At 49.0% G+C, this 8,706-nt stretch overlaps 1 pseudogene; it reads right to left on the minus strand.

Annotated features, from left to right (window-relative positions):
• Positions 1-4,334: 4,334 nt before the first annotated feature.
• On the minus strand, positions 4,335-6,449 carry LOC144143184 (uncharacterized; annotated as a pseudogene).
• Positions 6,450-8,706: the final 2,257 nt, after the last annotated feature.

An 8,706-nucleotide genomic window follows, 5' to 3' on the forward strand; every position in this document is an offset into this window, starting at 1 on the left:
ACTCCGAAGCGGGACTGTCCCAAGGAAAGTTTCGCCGGAGGGTGTGGGCGTGTTTTTCGTCGCCGGACGGCCCATGGGCTGGGCTGCGTGTTGCGGCCGCCTCTGCGGGGCTCAAATGCGGCGTGCGGGCCCGCTCCTTCTAGATCTGAGCCGAAGGAGAGTGGCAGTTTACGCGCACACCCCTTCGCTTGAGCGTATGGATTTTCTTGTTATTTGAAGTATAGTAACGTTAAAGAAAGCCAGAATACATACACGCGATTTCAATCCATTGGTTTCCCTTGGAAAATATTTATAGCCTCTAAAATGCCGCGGGTACGCGTGGTTTTTTTTTTGCAGTTGCTATGAAGCCAGAATATATCTATTAGTGGCATAAGTGGGCTAACAGCTACTGAGTAAAATATTACATAGGTCGCTTCACTCCATGTCTTCATCTTTAAAATTCTCGTGAAACGTTTCATGAGCTCTATTTGGACATTAGGAGAGCAAGGAGGTTGAGAGAGAGAGAGAGAGAGAGAGAGAGAGAGAGAGAGAGAGAGAGAGAGAGAGAGAGAGAGAGAGAGAGAGAGAGAGAGAGAGAGAGAGAGAGAGAGAGAGAGAGAGAGATAGTTTTATTGATCGAAAATAGGTTAAAAGAGTGAAGTTGCCGCCGGGACAAGTCTGGCGGCAACTGTAGCAGCCATGTGCACGATTTGCGCTTCTCGGTTACGCGCGGTGGGCATCAGCGCGGCTTAATGTCAGGTGCGGATCGTGTTTGCGTGCATCAGCTTGCGAGCTGCGCTCCCCCACCTGCATGCGATGACTTACTACGGCAGCCGTACTACATGAACTATTTTGTCTACATTGCTATACCTTCGCACAAACTGTGTTCATGTGCAGGTTTACCATGCCAATGGGCACCACCATATCCGCGCGGCTTCAGCAGTGCATTCCTCAATTCTCATTTCTTACGAATACATGAATAAAAACACCAGCGATGAGGAAAAACGACATTATCGTTGAGTTTCACGGACCAGTTGCGACCTGACTGCTGTCCTCTATTGTCGAGCGTTTGGAGTTGGTGGGTTAAACAGAGAGTTAGATGCTACGATGAAGGAGGAAAACTGACAGGCCTAGGTTTCTCGCTAGAAAAGCGCTTGAGTGTTCGGAAGTTTATTTCAACTAATTTTGCGCCGAGCATGTTCAATGGAAAAGTACAAACCAAAGTGTTCCTTTTGCTTCGATATTTTGTCCAGCGGCTTGTTTCTTCAATTTCTGAGCCTGATTGTAGCAAAGGTGTTTCTTCGTCTTTGATAGGTATTCTCAAAATAAATGAATACAAGTTGCCTGCAGTTACTTTCGTACCGTACAGAGCTACCTTACGCGCGCTGTTTCAAGGCCCCGTATAACTGCGCGTTATCCGTAGATATATAAACTTTTTATAAAGTTTGTGTGCTCAAAAAGGCTGGTGTCGTTATTTCATAATTGAAAAATTATGTAAAAGTTTATGTATTCAACCGTACGCTCTCTATCCTCAGTTAGCAAAACGTGCGAAGTTGATGAATTACCAGGTTTATTCTTCTAGGGAGAAAATTGTTCATTTCGATATGGTTGTTTTTGGAGCTCGGAGCAAATCGATGCGACTGCATCTTTGATCACCATAGACAGCATTATTTATTAGCTGATTTGTTGCGCCGAGCAAACAAGTTATGCGGAAAAATAGAGAAAAGTTGCTATAACGCCGTTTCAGAAAGAAGGGTGCAAATCATGCAGCTAATACACATCAAGCCTCCAAAAAACTTTTCTTCCCTTCAGTCCTATTCTGGTCATTTCAGTGCTTCCTACGCCCGCACCAACACGTTAAATCTCAGCATCTTTCCAGCGTATGGTTTAACTTTGGACTTATTTATCTGGTCAAACACGTTCTCTGCCGTTTAATCAATCCTTCTTAGCCATATGTTGGCTTTGGCTGTTATTTTTCTTGTTTTTTATTTTGTCGTAATTTCTGTTTTCTGTTCGTTGCCATCAATGAGTTTTGGTTTTATTCATTGTACAGTTTATCGCTCACGTACTTTACATCACAGCATGTTACCCCTTGAGTTTTCTTGCATTGGCCCCTGGTCACCACTGGCGTTGTCATTATGGCGGGCTTCAGTGTGCATAAATAAATAAATAAATAAACACAGTAATCTCCCCTTAACTGAAACTCAGCTATGTCGAAATATTCCTTAAGTTGATACTTTTTCTCTTCTTGCATTTACCTCCCATTGGCGCTATGCATTTACCCCCTTTTAACTAGAAGCATTTTTTCCTGGAACCACGCATAGATAAAAATGTTGACAGATAAGACACAGACAAAGTCCCCTACAGGCAAATCGTAAGGTTTCTGTTCAAACACTTAGCTACCGTTACGGCCGAAGGCGGTCGTGCCCGGCGAATCGACATAGAGTACGGGCTGTACAAGGCCGATGTCGTCGTTACGAAAATACTGTCCGGCGCCTACATAGATGGGATAGTTGCGGACGCCGCCGCTGATTCCTGCAGAAAACGAGGAATCTCGTCAAGCAACTACAACGACAGAATCAAGATACATATGCTGCAGCTGCTTCCCAAGAAGGTAGAAAGTAGCGGTGGCGCCCTGCGATTGAGGCGATGCATTGAGCAGCTCAAAAGCGCCTTCGTATGATGAGATGCAAACACGACAGTTGTGAGGATCACGCAGTTCTTTCTTGTACAGTAAGGAAAATTTGTTTTGCATGTGAATTATCCTGCCTTTATTACAAACGCTCCTCACTGATGTGCACGTTTTGTTGAAAACTCTATCACTTATGTGGTTGACCTGGAGAGAAAATTTTTTTTTCGTTTGACTCGAAACACCACTTATCTCAATATTTTCAGCTCATTTTACGATGTTTATTTAACTGGTGTTTACTGGAAGTAAGCATCTAAATAAATAAATAAATAAATAAATAAATAAATAAATAAATAAATAAATATTTAAATAAATAAATAAATAAATAAATAAATAAACAAATAAATAAATAAATAAATAAATAAATGACGAGTTAATACAGTTCCTTATAGCAAACTATAAAGACAATAGAGTGCACCTTACATGGGAACCCCAGAAATACACACAACAGGTCAACATACATCGGGGACTGAAACACGGATGCCCTTTGAGCCCAATACTGTTCATGCTTTACATGACAGGGTTAGAAAAGAAACTGGAAGAAAGTCAAGTAGGGTTTAGCCTAACCCATATGCTGCAAGGCGAAGTGGTACAACAGCATATTCCGGGAATGTTATACGCAGACGACATTGTTCTTTTAGCTGATAACCAAACCGATATGCAGCGGCTTATAAATATTAGCGGTCAGGAAGCCACCGACATTGGGTGAAATTTCAGTGCGGAAAAATCAGGAATAATGGTTTTCAATGACGCTACCACCTACGTAGTGTCTATCCAGCAGGGCGAATTACCTAGAGTGAAGGAAGAGTGAAGGAATATGAATATTTGGGAGTGTGGATAAACGAAGGGGATAACTACTTAAGAACTCACGAGGAGCAACTTAAAGTTAAAGGAAAGCGAAATGCAGCTATAATGAAGCATAAAGCTCTGTGGGGGTATTACAAATATGAAGTAATAAGAGGAATGTGGAAAGGAGTAATGGTTCCGGGTCTCACGTTTGCAAATGCTGTACTCTGCTTAAAATCAGACGTTCTATCAGGCCTTGAAGTAAATCAGAGACCGGTAGGACGTTTGGCCTTAGGCGCGCATGGAAAAACAACTAACGAAGCCGTTCAGGGAGATATGGGTTGGGCGTCGTTTGAAGTTAGAGAAGCACAGAGTAAAATATCCCTTGAGATGAGGTTGAGGGCAACGGATCAACGAACGCGGGCAGCTAAGGTTTTTAGGTGGCTATACTTGAAAAGCGTAGACACGCAGTGATTAAGAAAGACTAGAAGGCTAACGATGAAATACGGAAAGAACAGTGGAAAATCCAAAACAGCGGTGGTAACAAAAAAAGGCAAGGCAGATTGAAACGAATAAATGGAGGGAAAAAATGGAAACTAAAACATCGGTAGAGATGTACAGGGCTGAGAAATTGAACATCACAAAGGAATATTTTTACGATAATTCCCAGGGCAGTGCTTTGCTTTTTGAGGCTAGAGGAGGTTGTCTGAGAACTAAGAGTTTTGTAGGGAAGTGTTCACAAAATGATGAAGTATGCGTGGTCTGCCGAAAAGAAACAGAAACTACGCGGCACATAGTGTAAGAATGTGAGGGTATCCATCCAAATATACATGAAGGGAGAGAGAGAGAGAAAAAACTTTATTTCTGGTCAGATAAAGACCTATGCATCGTACTCTTCCGCAAGAAGAATCATGGCTCGCTGGTCGACGAGGGCCGCCGACGCCAACCACACTCGCCAGTTCGGAGGAGGGGGGTTAGGGTAATGAGGAGACTGCTGGGCAGCGGGGCAGGAGAAAAGGATGTGCTCAACATTTGCGTACGTAGCGGGGCAGTTGGGACAGTATGGGTCGGAGCGATAGCCGTAGTGGTAAAGACGTGCCGGAGTGGTGAGGGTGTTCAGCTGGATTGCCCGAAGGGTGTGCACTTGTGCAATGGATAGGGTAATGTGTGGTGGCGGAAGAGTCTGTAGCGAGTGCCGGAGGTGTTGGTAGTGCTCTTTGAGGGTTTTCTTGTAGAAATATGCCTCGTCCGCCATGGGAGGGAAAGGCCAAGGGATCACCGGCGCCCGGTTAGTAATCTCGCGGGCCAGCTGGTGAGCCAGCTGATTGCCAATAATCCCTGAGTGGCCCGGCACCCACACCACAGCGACCGAGGCAGGGGAGAGGAGCGAGAGAGTTTCAGAGAGGTCGTCATGCAGATCTTCGGCAATTCGGTTGTCGCGAAGAGCTCGAATAGCCGCCATGGAGTCGGAGCATATGCGGTAGCGGGGGGAAGGGGGTAGGGAAGTTAGTTCTCTAGTTGCGTGAACGATCGCCGCGAGTTCGAGAGCTAAGGGAGAAGTAGGATCGGAGTAAGGTCCTGCTGTGGAGGTTATTGGGGTGTCAGTGGGGCGGGACATAATTACGCAAGCAGTGGAGCCACAAGCTGGGTGATATGCCGCGTCAACATAGCATGTGACAGTGTCCGGAGGGAAGGGGTCGTGGTAAAACGCGCGAGCTTGCCGTCTGCCATCGTGAAGGTGTGGGGTCATGTTGGAGGGGATGGGGGCACAGCGGAGGTTACTCGGAAGGGGCTGTTGGGGGGTGTGCAGGGGAAAGTCAATGGGCCTGATGCCCGCCCGCTGAAGCAGCCAATGGCCCTTCGCGGAGCCAGACAGACGGCCCAGCTGTCGATCCCTGTGGAGGCGCAGAAGATCAGGAAGAGGAAGGAAGAGACCTGTGGCGTATAATTTTTCTGTAGAAGCGTGTGTTGGGAGACGCAGGGCAGCTTTGTAAAGTGTGTTAAGGGCAGATTGAACACTTCGCATGTGTGCTTGTGTTAATGTGCAGTATGGGAGACAGTACAAGATTTTGTTCAGGGCGAAGGCTGTTACTAGCTGACTGGCTCTGCATTCATCGATGCCCCCACGCCGCTTGACCACCCGTCGGACCAAGTGAGTCACTTGGTGGCATGTGGTGATCGTGGACTTTATTACATGGGAGAAGGAGTGGTCTTGGAGGGGAAATCCCAGAACCCGGCAGGATGAAGATCGGGGGACGGGAGTGCCACCGAGGGTAAGCGACAAGAGTGGGTTGACAGATCGTTGGTATTTAGTGGTGGAGAGTAAAAGCAGCTCTGATTTCTCTGGAGCTGCTTGCAGGCCTGAGCAGGCAAAGAACTGAGAAATAAGGTCAAGGCCAGATTGCAACGTTTGTTCCACCTCCCCCGGAGACCCATGGGTGCACCAGAGGGTAATGTCATCGGCGTATAGAAGCGACTGAAGGTTGGGGATCTCGGACAAGGCTCTGGCAAGGGGGGCAAGGCCGAGGTTGAAGAGGGTAGGTGATAGTACGGCACCTTGAGGGGTACCGCGGGTAAGGGTGATGGGTGGGGATAGAGCGGTCCCAAGTCGGAATCGAGCTTGTCGGGAGCGAAGGAACGAACGAACATAAGAGTAGAGGCGGGAGCCGCAATGAGTGTCTTGGAGCGGGGAAAGGATGGCGTCGTGAAGGAGGGTGTCAAAGGCCTTGCGTACGTCCACAGTCACGAGAGCATGAACTTGAGACCCTGAGGGCTGAAAGAAAGTTTGCTGAAGAAGAAGAAAGAGGTCTTGGGTAGACATATGGGGCGAAAACCGATCTGATTGTTGGGTAGGAAGTTGGTACTGTCGAGAAGGTCTGTGAGACGCGCGAGAACCATGCGTTCCATCGTCTTCCCGACACAAGAGGTGAGAGAAATTGGGCGAAGGTTTGGGAGGGTGGGGGGCTTGCCAGGTTTGGGGATGAGGGAGATGGTGGAAGAAATCCAATCCTCAGGCAGCATACCTGCGCTCCAGTATTCATTGATTTGGGAGAGAAGGAATTCTTTGTCCGAGTCAGGGAGGTTTTTTAGGATGGAATAGGAGATCTGGTCCGCGCCCGGAGTGGTACCAGCTTTATTTTCAGCCAGAGCACGTTCCAGCTCGGGTAATGTGAAAGGGCGATAGAGATCACTGTTTGGAGGCCCTGTGTACTCAGGGTAGAGAGAAGGGAGTGGTGGCGGAATGTATAAATCGGTCACATCTCGGATAAGAGAGTCAGCGTCGTGTAGCGAAAGGTGCTTTTGGAGAGTGGGGAGGGGAGCCGGCTGAGGACCAAGAAGGGAGCGGAGAAGAAACCAAGGGGATTTAGTGTGGAGCGAACAGTTGATGGAATCGCATATGCGATTCCAATTTGCTGAATCAAGGGTGGAGCAGTGAATTAGTATGTCGGTGTTCAGGGTGTCTAGGCTATGCCTTAGCTGTGTGTTGTGGGGTTGGTTACGTATAAGACTAAGAAGGCGTTTGCGGCGTCTCCACATACGCATAAGGTGTGGATCGGGGTTGTCCGACGGCGGGTCGGCCACCGTGGCCGTGGTGGTTTCAGACTGCGCCCTCTTCAGCGATCGTATCCACAGGCCATAGTTAGTTGTTGGTTCTTGGGCTCGCATGCGGCGAAAGCGGTCCCAGTTAGTATGGGGACGACTCGTTTCTTAGGTTTGTGTGTGAGCATGAGTGTAATTTCAATGATGTGGTGGTCGGAGAGAAGGGTATCCGGAAGGACTTGCCAGCTTGCCGGTGGATTCGGTCCGTTGTGAAAGGTAAGGTCAGGTGTTGTGGGGCGTTGTGTCGCGTATCCGTCTCGTGTGGGCGTGTCTGGAGTATTAAGGAGTGTATATGAGCCCTGCATGGTGTGTGCTTGGAGAAGGCGGCCCGAACGTAGGGTGTTCGAGTATCCCCAGATGGTGTTTGGTGCGTTAAAGTCTCCACCAAGGATTATGTCACGCCGTTTGGGAAAGGATTGAAGAAAACGAAAGAGAGGAGAGAGCAGGACTGTGGAATTGGGGGGATTGTAGACATTCACAAGAGTAAGGGGTGGCTGCTGGGGCTCTGGGTAATAGGAGAGGGCCGTAACGTATGGAAGTAATGAGGAGGGGACGTCTTCCTGTTCATATGCGATATCCCTACGAGTGTAAATGGACGATAGCGGCGTAATAGGGTCGGCATGCAGAGCTCGATAGCCAGGGATAACTTTTCCATGCCTTGTCTCTTGTAAAAGAAGAAAGTGAGGGAGTGTGGCTTGCGTAAGGAGCCATTGATGCAGAGGCGTACGATTCGTAGAAAGGCTACGGCAGTTCCACTGTACCAATTTTAGTGCCACAGGGGAGCTTATTCAGAAATGTTGGGTGGGACGAGAAGGGTGGCGGGCCTAATTTTGGGGGCCACCCCAACAACCGAAGCGGAAACCGGGTGCGCGCATTTAATTGATTGGCTTGTGTCTTCCATGGGTGTTGGGGCGTCATCAAATTTTTTGCTTATGGTGGCAGTTAGGTTGTTAAGCGACTCCGTGAGCGTTGTAATGAGCGTTTCGAGGCTAGAAGTGCGTGTGTCTTGCGCCTCGAGACGTGTTTGCTGGTTCTCGACTAGCGATGTAAGGGCAACTACGCGCGAGGTAAGCTCGGAAAGCCGCTGCTCGAGCTGGTCGACGCGACAAGGAGTGGGGGAACTTTGGGAGGCGAGTGCGGGTGTAATCGGCGGCCCTACCTGCAGTGCGACAGGCGGTGGCGGGGGCAGGTCTCGATTCACTGGCGCAGACTTCGCTTGTGCAGTCAGTGCGGGTTTAGGTGCAGGGGCTGATGGTGCAGGGGCTGATGGTGCAGGGGGTATATTTGATCGGTGACCCCCCCACGTGGCAGACGGAGGCAGTGCCACGGATGAAGTGGGCGGCTTTGACGGTGCAGGGGGTGATGCCTTCGTTGGTAGTGAGGCGCTTTGATGTACTTTTTCGAGCTGTCTGTGCCGTAGGAGCTGCTTCTGGGCCGCGTTGGCACATTCCTCATCCCGGGTCTTGCGGATGGTGCAGACTTCAGCGAAGGGGGCGTGGTGGCCGTCACAATGAAGACACCAAGGTGTGCAGGAATGTGTCTCGTCGGGACGGGTGGTGACGGTGGAGCAGATGGGGCACCGCTGCTGGTTGCCGGGACATGCCAGCGTGCGGGGTCCGTATTGCAGGCAGACTGTGCAGTAATGGGCACGA

The sequence above is a fragment of the Haemaphysalis longicornis genome, unplaced genomic scaffold (genome assembly GCF_048455015.1).
Source record: "Haemaphysalis longicornis isolate Haplotype H1 unplaced genomic scaffold, Haemaphysalis longicornis Haplotype H1 scaffold_6, whole genome shotgun sequence".
NCBI classification, from domain to species: domain Eukaryota; kingdom Metazoa; phylum Arthropoda; class Arachnida; order Ixodida; family Ixodidae; genus Haemaphysalis; species Haemaphysalis longicornis.